The sequence below is a fragment of the Electrophorus electricus genome, chromosome 7 (assembly GCF_041902795.1).
Source record: "Electrophorus electricus isolate QZ-2024a chromosome 7, ASM4190279v1, whole genome shotgun sequence".
In the NCBI taxonomy this organism is placed as follows: Eukaryota; Metazoa; Chordata; class Actinopteri; order Gymnotiformes; family Gymnotidae; genus Electrophorus; species Electrophorus electricus.
Window position 1 is genome coordinate 2,650,001 of NC_137503.1, and position 12,883 is coordinate 2,662,883.

The window sequence follows — 12,883 nt, forward strand, 5'->3', positions numbered from 1 at the left end:
CTTACTTCTGTGGAAAAAGCATTTTATGTCTAATTTTCAACTAAATAAGCTCTGGTCCAGATGAAAAGCTTCTTGACAGTTATGAATGAGGGTGGACTGCATTAAGCCAGTGGGGGAGTGAAGGTTTTAAACTGTGTTTGAATAAATCATCATCACAGCCATTGTGAGCGCTCAACAACAGACCCTGAGCCAAATGTGGTCATGTGACCTCTGGTTTCCCAGGCAACTCTGGTCCTTGGCATTCTTCAGAATATTAAAACAATTTTGGTGGCAGTAAGTTTTTCTAGGGAGTGAACTAGTGCCCAACGCTGTACAGCTATTCGCTGATGGAACCTAGCTTTGCTGAGCTGTGTCTATATTCTCAGAACAAGAGAGAGAGAGGGAGAGACAGAGAGAGAGAGAGAAAGAGAGAGAGAGAGAGATAGAGAGAGAGATGAGGGGTAGGTAGAGGATGAGGGCAAGTCAATACTGACAGCCTGCCTGGAGAAGTAATGCTGGTAGTATCAATTTTCTGGATTATTAATTCAAATTCACATCTGCAGACTGTCTGCTTCAAATAAAGAGAGCAGCAAAGACCCCCCCGCACCCGACACACACACACACACACACACACACACACACACACACACACACATGCTCCAGCCAAATCATATCTTAACACATCCTGTTTCAGACGCTCAAATGAGACTGCTGGGATCCACCAGGTCCCACTAACGAACATGCAGCTTGTGCATACACAAACACACACACACACACACACACACACACACACACACAGTCTCCGGGAACAGGAAGACACCCCAACTACACCTGCTCCACTCCAGCAGCGTGTAGAAAGTCGGAGCTTTTAGTCTGGCTGCTGCCGTCTGCTCCAGTAGCAGAGCTCCGTGTTTCTGACCGGCTGTGAGAAGACATGCGAAGTGCTAAAAGGAGGGAATCGGGAAGCAGGCGTGAAATGTAATGGTAGCACATGAACTGCTAAGGTTGTTACGGAGATTACCTTTCCTTACCTCCTCACCATTGCCTTTCTAATGTTCTGTACACACTGGAAAACCAAACATAGTTGGGGAATTTAATATTAGTAACCGGTAACTGGGAGCTCCCTAACCAGCTCCGGTAAGGTGCAGGCTCCTTCTGTGGCTGACATGATGGCACAGCTCCGCAGACATGCCTCTCCCTCCAGAGTTCCATTTTCAGACGCGGGCAGATCCACACAGGTGAGACCGCAGTTTTGTCCAAGGGATCTAAAAATCTTGAGGTCACGCCACCTTCACAGGCATCGTAGGCATTCCTTTTGTCCGGAAGGCAGGATGTGACACCACGTCCTTAGCTCTTCACTTGATCAGAGTCGCTGACCTTTGCCCCAGGGGTTTCCCGTCTCTGATCCGAGGGCCCCTGTGGAGCTGAGCTCCGCCCCTGACCTAACACACCTGGCTCTCTGTAGCTCCGCCTCAGAGCTCCTATAAGCCTTTCAGTGGTTTGTCCAGTCGTCTGAATGCAGATTTCTCCTCTTTCTCTCCTTCCTCCTTCCTTCCTCCTTCCTTCCTCCTTCCTTCCATGCACAAGCGTGTCACATGCCAACGTCAACTAAAGATGAGATGTGTGGAAACTGGGTTGCTTAATAGAGGGCTGGGTTTCGTTTAATGTCTCGAGGGATAACTGAGATGACTAGAAACTAGGCTAGAAGAAAGAGCACTGAGTTTGGCTTCATGTCTCGAGGCCCTCTGACTGAGATGTTGGACCTCTTTTCAGTGCCTGAAACCCCTCCTCTCCGAGGGTATCGTAAATCACGGTATCGTCGGGTATTAATTCTGCAACTTAGATCACCCCCAAACTTCCCGACGGTCTGAAGACATCCATGTGTCTGTGGGAGGGGTTGGAAGGAGGCATAGTGGGGTGGGTGGAGTGAGTCACTATCAGTTCACGACAGGCAGGTGGAGCTGTGTGCAAAGTTAAATGCCGGGAAAACATCGCAAAAGTGCAAGTCCACTCTATTCCAGAGAGGAAGTGTTGCTGGTTAGACCTTCGGAGATGCATTTGCATAGCCACTCGCTGTGTGGAAGTGGGTCAGGTCAGGCAGTAAGGTTTTGTGTTTCAGAGCTTTCCAATCCACCTGTAACATTCACCGTTATCCTAAAACAGCAAGAAATGTGCACATTTGGTGCCTCCAGGCTCAGTACAGCCAGATCAGACTAGAAGAGTGTACTGTCCTAACCTCTCCTACGATTCACAAACAGACTGACCTGACCGAGGGTGTTTTGAGGAATTGTAAGAAAAGGCATATTTCAGCAGAAATTTTTTTATTATACACAGAATCTGTCCATTCTGTTGACATTATTTCAAATAAACTTAAAAAAAAATCTACTGTTATCAATGCACTCTGGTCTTTTTGATGTCTGTGGAAGAGAAAGAGGAAGAGAATAGAGAAAGAGAGAAAGCCCAGAGCAATCAGAATAATTTGTGGCCTGCCCAGTACACGTGCACGGCTGGGTGGTGTTGTGTTGTGATCTGTTCCTGTGCCTTGTCATTTTTTCAATTACTCCGACTGTGGTTAAATGCTCATTTGCAGCAGGGGTTGCCTGAAGCTAGAGGGCTGAGCTCCATTAGGGTCCGGGCTAGTGGCCCCCTCTCTCTCGTAATGTCTCCCAGCGAAAGCTCTGATGGAGATGGGCCGGGCCGGGTTCTGGAGGCACCATGTCCAGAGCGCGTGGGTCGGGGCAAGCAGCTGCCCCCCGGCCTGCGCTGCTCTGTCGTGTGACCAGAGAGCACGGGGCTTTTAATGACCAGACCAAGCCTCACTCCTGCCTCTCTGATCACGCCTACGATACCCCAAACAAGCCTCCTCCCAGGGAGCGAGCTACAGTACCCAGAGCCCGCCATGGCCCGGCCTGCCCCAGGGCGCGATCAGGAGAAAGACAAAGGAGCCAATTGGAGCGATCGGTGATGACATAATGATGGCTGGGTGAAGATGATATCCATTACTAAGGCATTCAGTTCAAAAAACAGTATAAACGGCCACACACTGTACTTACTGTATGTAAGATACTTTAATAAACAAAGGAGCTTTAAGTAGGGTGAGCAGACAGCGTTTGTTTTGGTGTCCTGAACCCGGGCCATATTTTCGAAGGATGTTCACACACTCTTTGGCATTTTTGTATGCGGTTCAAATGTCACGTTGGCTGGCACACGCCACACTCCCAGATACACCTGACTTGCCGGGGGAGGGCCAGAGCGGTGGGTACACTGGCAGACTGCATGTTTTGTCTCAGCGTATGCAGTTTCTTTTAAAATGCTTAATTTGAAATGGGTTCGAGTGACCCGGCCCAGTGGGTGCGAGCGGGGCGTTGGGCTATTCATCAACAGAGACGCGTGCAAGGTGACACCAGACTGAGCCAGCAAGCCTCACCTTGGGCTTGGGAACAACGGCACCCTCTCTGTCTCTCTTTCTCTTTCTGTATCTTTTTATCACTTTCTCCCTTTCTCTTCCCCTCTCTCCTTCTCTCTCTCTCATCCCCTTTCACTCTCTGTCTCACTCCCCCCCCACCTCTTTCTCTCTCTTGTGCTGAGAGACTGGTATCCTCTGGAGCACCAGCTGCTAAAACGAGACTGATTGTTACTATTCATCATCGTGCCTCGGCACTACAGTAACAGTAACAGGAACGAGAGAGAGAGAGGGAGAGAGAGAGAGAGAGGGAGAAAGAGAGAGAGAGAGAGAGAGAGAGAGAGACCGGACCACAAGAAAGCCCAGACGTTGTGAAAAGAACACGCATGGGTGGCAGGATTTCAGCCGTGTATGATACACTCACACACACACACTCATACACGGTCGAGTAACCACACGTCTACTGTCACTATCAACCATTCCAAAATTCGCCACTCTTTTACGAACCTACTTATGAAGCACATGAAAATAAAGCCCGTTTCCTGGGACAGGCGTCCTCTGTCAGCTAGCAGACGTTTACTCATGAAGGCTAATATGACCCCAGGCGAGGTCTTTAAAGTCTGCTTTTGGCCTTTGGCCATTGTCATCTCAATCAGGAGTTGAGTGCCACGTCGCTGGGGAAGGGTTGCCATGGGTGCAGTCAGTGACCAGCGGGTAGACAGCAGGCCAGCCGGGATCAGGGCGCCGCTGCTGGTACCGGGAGGGCAGAGCTGGGAGGGCGGAGCAAACAGGGTGGAGCTGGCAGGGTGGAGCTGGTGGGGCGGAACTGGCAGGGCTAGACTGGCCAAAGCGGGCCCGCCCGTCATCCTCCGGGCTTCCTTGTCTGTCACAGCACCTCAGCTCTGTCATCCTTCACCCTGCGCCAAATTAACAGGTAATTTGTAAATGTCGCTTTGGGTTAGACGGCTCATTCTGTTTCCTTGCCACCAATCCTGCGAACACAACCTAATTTTTCTTGTCTTCTTTTTAATAAGATGTTCATTTATAAATGGGATTACGCCCAGCAAAATAAATGAGACCAAGTGATGCAGAGAGAAACAGAAGCACACTGTGATCTCAGTGGCAGACTAGCGCGGCTCTCGCCATCGCTGGAGACATGGAACGTTCCAGAAACGGCACGAAGTTTCATTTGAGAAAATGTAATGGTAAATGGTCAGGAATGTAATTGCAACCTAAATTAATTTAGGCCAAGAGTCAGTCCTCTTTGTCTCTCTTTCTCTCTATCACACACACACACACACACACACACACACACACACACACACACACACACACACAAGCACTTTAATGAGACTTTAGTCTTGAGTTTCAAGAGTGTGAGTAATTAATTGGTTGTACTTTGAAAAAGCAAGGTGGTAAATTTAATGTCATTTTTCTTACCTTTCATTTGTGGTTGATCAAAAACAACTGAACCGAATTTAAGCTTGATCTACCTAAGACACTTCCAGCTAGGACCCTCATTATTGAGGGGGTAAAAGATATGTGCGTGTGTGTGTGCGTGTGTGTGTGTGTAGAGAGAGAGTGAGAGAGAGAGTTCTGAAGAGAGTTATGAATGTTTTATAGTATGTAAAGTATATTTTGCATGGCATAATGCTGAACTCTGTAAAGTTCTGTCCAGTTAGTCTGCTTGCTAGTGCATTTAGGTTGTGTCAGGTCTGACATTAAGCTGTTTAAAATCACGTGTATAATGTCGTTCCGTGAGGTACATCCATGCAGAACATCCAGGTGCATGTCGGCTGGGAATGCTGACAGTATGAACACAGTCTGTGTCAACACAACATGCTCAAACATTCCGAGTTAAATCCCAATCGGAAAGCTAAACCTGTGCTCCCTGAATTACATCACAAACATGCATACAGCAGGTCCTGGTGGTAATAACTGCTGTCATAATTAATGATTAGGGTGTGAGGTTCTCCACTTTCAAACCAGAATCTGCCATTAAACATTTAAAAGGGGGTTTTACAGTGGGATTAGAGTAAGGATGGGAATATTTACGTTTTTCTTTAGCTGCCATAATGAGCTGACAACACACACTTACATGCACATGTGCTTACATGCACACACACACACACACACACACACACACACACACACACACACACACACACACACACACACACACACACACACACAGCCAGGGGAGAAGAAGAGTGATTATAGCAGTTTGGGATAAGAAGTCTTATAAACATTATTATAAAGCATCAGATTGGAATGACTTGATGTAGAATATGATAGTCGGTTGCCACATTTCACTCCCTCTCTTTCAGTCGCTCTCTTTCTCTCTCTCTCTATCTCTGTCTCTGTCTCTTTCCATCATTCTCTCTCCCTCTCTCCCTCTCTCTCATGTACTGGCTCCAGGCAGACCATGAGCGGCTGTCTGTTCTTTATAAAGGAGGATCTGATTTAGATTCACAGTTCTGCTTACTTGTTCCTGGTAATTGATTCCGATTTTATGGGAGACAAGAAACTGGTTTGAAAGTTTTTATTTTCCTGCTGCGCTTTACTCTTTGTTACTCTTTGAGCTATTAAGGTTCTTTTGCACGAAGTTGTGCCTATAATTGTAAGGAATTATTGTACATACCTATAATGCAACTGAGTAGATATGAGGTTACTTTTGAGCATAGCTGGGTAAAGTGTCCCGCAGTGTTGATACACAGGCACTGGGAGAGTAAAGTGTCCTGCAGTGCTGGTACACAGGCACTGGGAGGGTAAAGTGTCCCGCAGTGTTGATACACAGGCACTGGGAGAGTAAAGTGTCCGGCAGTGCTGGTACACAGGCACATGGAGGGTAAAGTGTCCCACAGTGTTGATACACAGGCACTGGGAGAGTAAAGTGTCCCGCAGTGTTGGTACACAGGCACTGGGAGAGTAAAGTGTCCTGCAGTGCTGGTACACAGGCACTGGGAGAGTAAAGTGTCCCGCAGTGTTGGTACACAGGCACTGGGAGAGTAAAGTGTCCGGCAGTGCTGGTACACAGGCACATGGAGGGTAAAGTGTCCCACAGTGTTGATACACAGGCACTGGGAGAGTAAAGTGTCCCGCAGTGTTGGTACACAGGCACTGGGAGAGTAAAGTGTCCTGCAGTGCTGGTACACAGGCACTGGGAGAGTAAAGTGTCCCGCAGTGCTGGTACACAGGCACTGGGAGAGTAAAGTGTCCCGCAGTGTTGGTACACAGGCACTGGGAGAGTAAAGTGTCCTGCAGTGCTGGTACACAGGCACTGGGAGAGTAAAGTGTCCCGCAGTGTTGGTACACAGGCACTGGGAGAGTAAAGTGTCCGGCAGTGCTGGTACACAGGCACATGGAGGGTAAAGTGTCCCACAGTGTTGATACACAGGCACTGGGAGAGTAAAGTGTCCCGCAGTGTTGGTACACAGGCACTGGGAGAGTAAAGTGTCCTGCAGTGCTGGTACACAGGCACTGGGAGAGTAAAGTGTCCCGCAGTGCTGGTACACAGGCACTGGGAGAGTAAAGTGTCCCGCAGTGTTGGTACACAGGCACTGGGAGAGTAAAGTGTCCTGCAGTGCTGGTACACAGGCACTGGGAGAGTAAAGTGTCCCGCAGTGTTGGTACACAGGCACTGGGAGAGTAAAGTGTCCTTCAGTGCTGGTACACAGGCACTTTTAGAGTTAAGTGTCCCGCAGTGTTGGTACACAGGCACATGGAGGGTAAAGTGTCCCGCAGTGTTGATACACAGGCACTGGGAGAGTAAAGTGTCCCGCAGTGTTGGTACACAGGCACCAGGAGGGTAAAGTGTCCTGCAGTGCTGGTACACTCACACACACACACACACACACACACACACACACACACACACACACACACACACACATATACACACATAAATAATATGATATGAATAATAATAATATGAATAATAAATAATATGTTAAACAAATATTAATGACTTTGTAATTAGTATGTTATTTATACATTGTTTTATCAGCTTTGGGTTGTTATGTCTGTTATTTTAAACAATGTTTGTTTTTGTTTTATTGGTTGCAAGTTTTTTTTAAAAATGAGCTCACATATGGAAGAAATGAAAACGTCATTTTTGGCTCAGAACACAAGTCAGTGTATCACTAAACTACTGCTGCTGATTCTGTACAGTACACAAAAGACTCCAGGATGTGCAAAAATCAGATATCAGAGTGAGACTTTGAACGCAGTTCAGTGTTGCAGCAGGCGCTGGGCTCCAACCCGCGAGTCGGCACCCTGCTGAATGAGCGCCTGGTGCGTGTCCTCCACCGTCTCTTCCTGATCCTCTTCGGCTGCGGGGGTCAGGCGGGGGCGTAGTCGACCCCGGGGGCTACTCATCCGAAACCTTCCATCAGCTCTGCCCTTCCTCGCCGCCGGGGAGTCGACGGCGCGTGCGCTCGGCTCGCTGCGATAGCCCGGCTCGCTTATCGAGTTGCGGCGATAAATATTTATGCGCATTACGGAGAGACGCCACACCAGGCCCGTTAATGAGGATGCCACGTGCAGCTTTGGAAGGCATGTATGTACATAGGCCTCATTTCATTTGTCAAGCCAGGGGGGCTAATTATCTCATACCAGGGACTGGTTTTCCTCTTCCTGTGTGTTTCACTCGCCTGCATCAAGGCATGTGCGGTCAAGCTGGCCCCAAATATTCCCTCTCTGCTCCTGAATTCATTACGACATTTTTGGTTGCTGGTAATATTATTAAGAAGAGGCGGGGTGAATCCACAGACCCCGAGCCCTCCCTGATCCCGCGGCTATCTTATTTAGCGGGGGACAGAGAGAAGGCTGATGTTTATTGATGCTATTAGCCAAAAAGGATGATTCATTTAGCTAATGTAGCTTTCTCTGTAATAGCAGCCACTGTAGGGATGGACTCATGTGGGATGAGTGGGTAGCAGACAGGCTCATGCCAGAGACCCCCCCAACCCCACTGGCCCCGCCCCATTGACCCGCTTGGCCTGTTAGAGAAGTCTGAGACTCTCCCTGAGTCTCCCATGTGAGGAAACATTCTCTCACTCTCCTTCTCTGCCCCCCTCCCATCACGGGTAGATGATTGAGAAGCAGTACCAGATCACACTGACAGTTGGGAGTCCGTCGTGTTGGAATCACTTAGAGCTCATTAGCAGTAGGGAAATAAACACGGCACCGACGCTCTCTGCCGCTCTGCTAACTTAATAAAGTCTTAATGACTTTATGGATATGAGATTAATTAACTCCAAGACCCTCCTTAATTACATATATAAGAAACAATGCTGTAATTTCACTACCAATCAACACGATTTTCAAGATGTGGGTTTTCAATTTTGTTCAGGGTTTATTATTTTAAACAAAACCTGGATGCACTGCGTGCGTGTGTAACTGCATGGTCGGGAGGGTTTCTGCCTGCTCAGTCATGGTGTGGCCAGCTGGCCAGCTGTGTGCAGTTGCGCCGTTTATCTGTGCTCAGGGAGCGTTGTCACAAGCACTGGGGTTCACTCTCCATGCGGCACTAGCATCTGGAATGCTGTGCTGTTGTCTTTCAACACGAGAACCACAGGATCGATGGCGAAGTGCACAATTATGAGGTTACAAAAATGTGACTAAATCAAAGACATAGCCAACTAGACATAATTCCTGTCTGGAAAACTAACTCAAAGGGTGTCAAAATCAATGGTTTGCTCCACCGTTAAGAGGTATGAACAGTGAGCTTAGCTTTAGAAATGATCCCGGCAGAACACAGAATGGATGAATAGTACTTTCAGTCATACAGAAATGCTGTTGAATAGATCAAGGGCACCATCCATGTGTGGGCATAGCACAGCACAGCCTCTGAGGGTTTAGAGCAAGATAGAAGCGTTTGGTTACAAGAACAGAAAGACCAGGTTCCAGTTTGATAAACAATACCAGTGGTATACAATGAACACCAAGGTCATGGGTTCAATTGTGAGGTTACATAGTGATAAATATGTAAATATATAAATATTTCTTCCAGGGAAGAAACCCAACGTCTGCTTATGTCTGTGGCTTTCACCGCGAAGGCCTTGAAAGAAACAATAAACATTTATATTTAAGTTTACTAAGTTCTCTAATCGCTTGTAGTACCCTGACATGGGAGGTGGTGGTTACTATATAGCTCATCCAATACAGATGCATATACTCACAAACGCAGGCCGACATTCAGCCCCTTAACATTGTGGCAACTGCTTCACCTTGAGTCCAGTGTGCTGGTTTACAGAGACAAAACAACGACTGAGTCACTCTCAAATAATCTAGTGACTGCACTTTGCAGCTCAGTGGAACGGGTTTCTCCGAGCCGTTTCATCACTCGCTCCCCAGAAACTCCATCCTTGTTTTCTGCTGATCCATTAATGAACATATTACCTTCTGGGAGGTTCTCGCATAGAGCTGTTTTGAGTAGACTTCGGGCAGGAACACTGAGCAAAGATAGGAGCATCTGCCAAAATCACCAGATACATTAGGCATGAGACAGCATCCATTTCCAGGCCCGGATAAAGACTGGCGAAGCTCTCACAAAGTGACCATGACATCAGTCACTTACCGGCAGAGGGATTTACTCAAGAAATGGATGTCCTCAGTCACAGAGGCGCACTTAATGGGTCTGTAATATATATCCTCGACAGCGCACTACAATGTGGAACCTCTTTAAGACCACACCCAAAGCATTATCTTAATTGAGGGCTGAGGTAGCACAGATTCAACCTCCTTCTATTTAATGAACCTTTTTTTGTTGTTGTTGTTATTCAGCGCAGTTCACTTCTCTTCACCTATCAGCGGTTTGCACTAATGCAAGACTCTGCTAATTTATAGACTGACGCCTAGCAGATAAAACAAGGTGTGATCTATAAACTAATTATACGTTCACTGCTCCTATCTTAGGTACTGTACAGAGTCGTACATAAGAGCACTAACTTGCGCCGGTGGAAGTGGGTGTCGCCATCATGTTGTAGGGGTTAGCGAGAGTACTTAAGATCGTGTTTGTGCGCGCGCACGCGCATGTGTGTGTGTGTGAACTGATGGATGATACGCTGGCCTTTGACTCTAAACTCAAAGAGTTACTTAGGCTGAGACTAAGTGCTGGGTCCTAATTGATGGGATAGGGGATAGATCTAAATAGGCTGTCACACGCTGGAGACGGTCATCCCGAGCCAATGGCCTGCTCTGTTTCTCTCCGGGTGTGTCCTCTCCTTTCTCCTCTGGTAGCAAACACTAATGGAGCCGCGTCCTTACTGAGCGGTTGGGTCACCCACTACACTCTGCACAGCTTAGTGCTGTCCGTTTCGGACCCGCACACACACATTCACAAACGTACACACTCACAGACACACACACACACACACACACACACGACTGTTATACTACCACACTCCCAAGACTTTCCATATACTCATTAACTCACATTCGTTATCTCTGCAGAACCGGCCTTCATATACCTCAAACACACACACACACACACACACACACACACACACACACACAGTCTTTTGTCTCTCCCTCTCGTTACAGATGTATTTTCGGGTTCGTCTTGTCCAGGTCCTGACACTAACTCACCTCTGAACGGAGCCCCTGCTCTTCATCCCGATGGTTGGAGGCTACTGTTATAGTGGCTGTCTCTGTCTGTCCCTGTCTGCCTGCAGTACTGTAGCTTGATTGCTTAGCTGAGGGTGCACAGGGAAGTCTGTAGAAAATCAATAAGAGGAGAAAGGCCTTCCTTTTCTTAATAAAACTTCGATATTATTTGTCACATGGTAAGGTGAGGATTTTATTACTTAGCCCACGGTGTTGGGTCTCTTTGCAGTGGCAGCAGTAAAAGGACCCTTAGAAAGGTTATTACGCACCGATCATATTGCTTAATATCACCATCTTAGTTCCCTTACAGAGCACCGAGGGCTACAAGTGAATCCTTCTAGTGAAGTTTAATATGATCCCCTAAAAGTGCTTCAGTTACAAAAAAAAAAAAAGCTATGGAGGCTTTACCGTACCTAATGATACAGATCAGGACTAAAGCGTGTTCCTAGCGCTCTTTATTATACACCTGTGAGATTACTAACCTTCCTAAGGTGTGTTGTCTATTTCTGTTGGCGGTTTAATCCAAAAAAGCCTTTTATTTCTGTTAAAGAACAGGGCGAACACTCATCGAGACACGACTGTGACTTTTTGTTTTGTTTAAGGTCATTTCCTAATTTGTATTTTAGAAATGCAATTAAATACATAACAAAACAATCAAACAAACAAACAAATACCTGTCCTAAACTGGGCTAACAACCATGTAAAGGTTTGGCATTTCAGAATGATTTGAGTAGAATATCACCAGAAATTTGTCGGTTTACCACCATGTCATTCTCCTCACTCTGTCCCCAAAGTTTTCCTTCATATAATTGGGTTTCCTATCTCACAAATTCAATTACAATCAGCAATCTGCATCAAATTATGATAATAAGCCCCGTTTAAGTGAATCATTATCTACAAAGCTTTTTTCATTATAAGGACCCAGTTCCTTCACTTACTTTTGTAGTGTACTTTGTCTAATTGAATTTCTTTCATCAAAGCACAAAAAAAGTTTACAAAAAAATGAAGGTGTTTTAGGGATTGTGGTAAAATCTGCCTCAAATAATGTTAATAAGCCATGTCAAAAACGAAGTGCCAGTCACCATACTTCACGCAGGTCTGGCTAGGAAGAGTCCAATCTGAGTATCTGGTGAGGAGACTGAGTTGTCTGAGCAGAAACCTTCTGTATCAGAGAAGCATTCAGGGCTTCACTCTTCTACCGTGACGGGCGGAGAGATAACAGACGTGATGAAAAGGGCCAAGTGATGTCACTGATGACCCTGATAACTCCTGACCAATCAGTAATCACCTGGTCCTTGGACCAGTGTTTCCTCAGCCATCCAGACTCCACTCTGCTCTCCCACCCTGCCTGTCACAGTGTCATACAGAGCTCAAAAAACATGACCCCACCATGTGATGCTTTTTCAATATTTTTAAAACATTTTTTGCTTCTCTTAAGGTCCAGTATGTGGAGGGCTGACCTTGTTTCATTAAGGCTAAGTTACCGCTGTTCCAGCCTCTCAGCAAGAATTTGTACACCCATTGTACACAGCTCCTGTCCAGGGTACCCTGGCCAGCTTTATCTTAGTTCATGGCTCTGGGAGACTGTGCAATTGCCTCTCTATGTGAATGCGCATAACCTTGGGCTGGTGGGGTGTGGGGAGTGGGAGTCATATAACTACTCCCCTGTACTGGCTTTTTCCCATTTGCCAGGGTCAGATCCCCAGAATGGGTTGCCATTTGTTCCTCAGCCCTGAAATGAAGAGATATGCGTGTGAGCATGCAATTCAGTAGAGTATATAGCACACAGGGCATAATATGTAAGACCACAGCTTATGGAGTCTATGGAAAAGGCTTGCTGTGGCTAGATTTAGTTTTGTGTTCTCTTACCTTAGTCAAGGCCAATACAGAGTA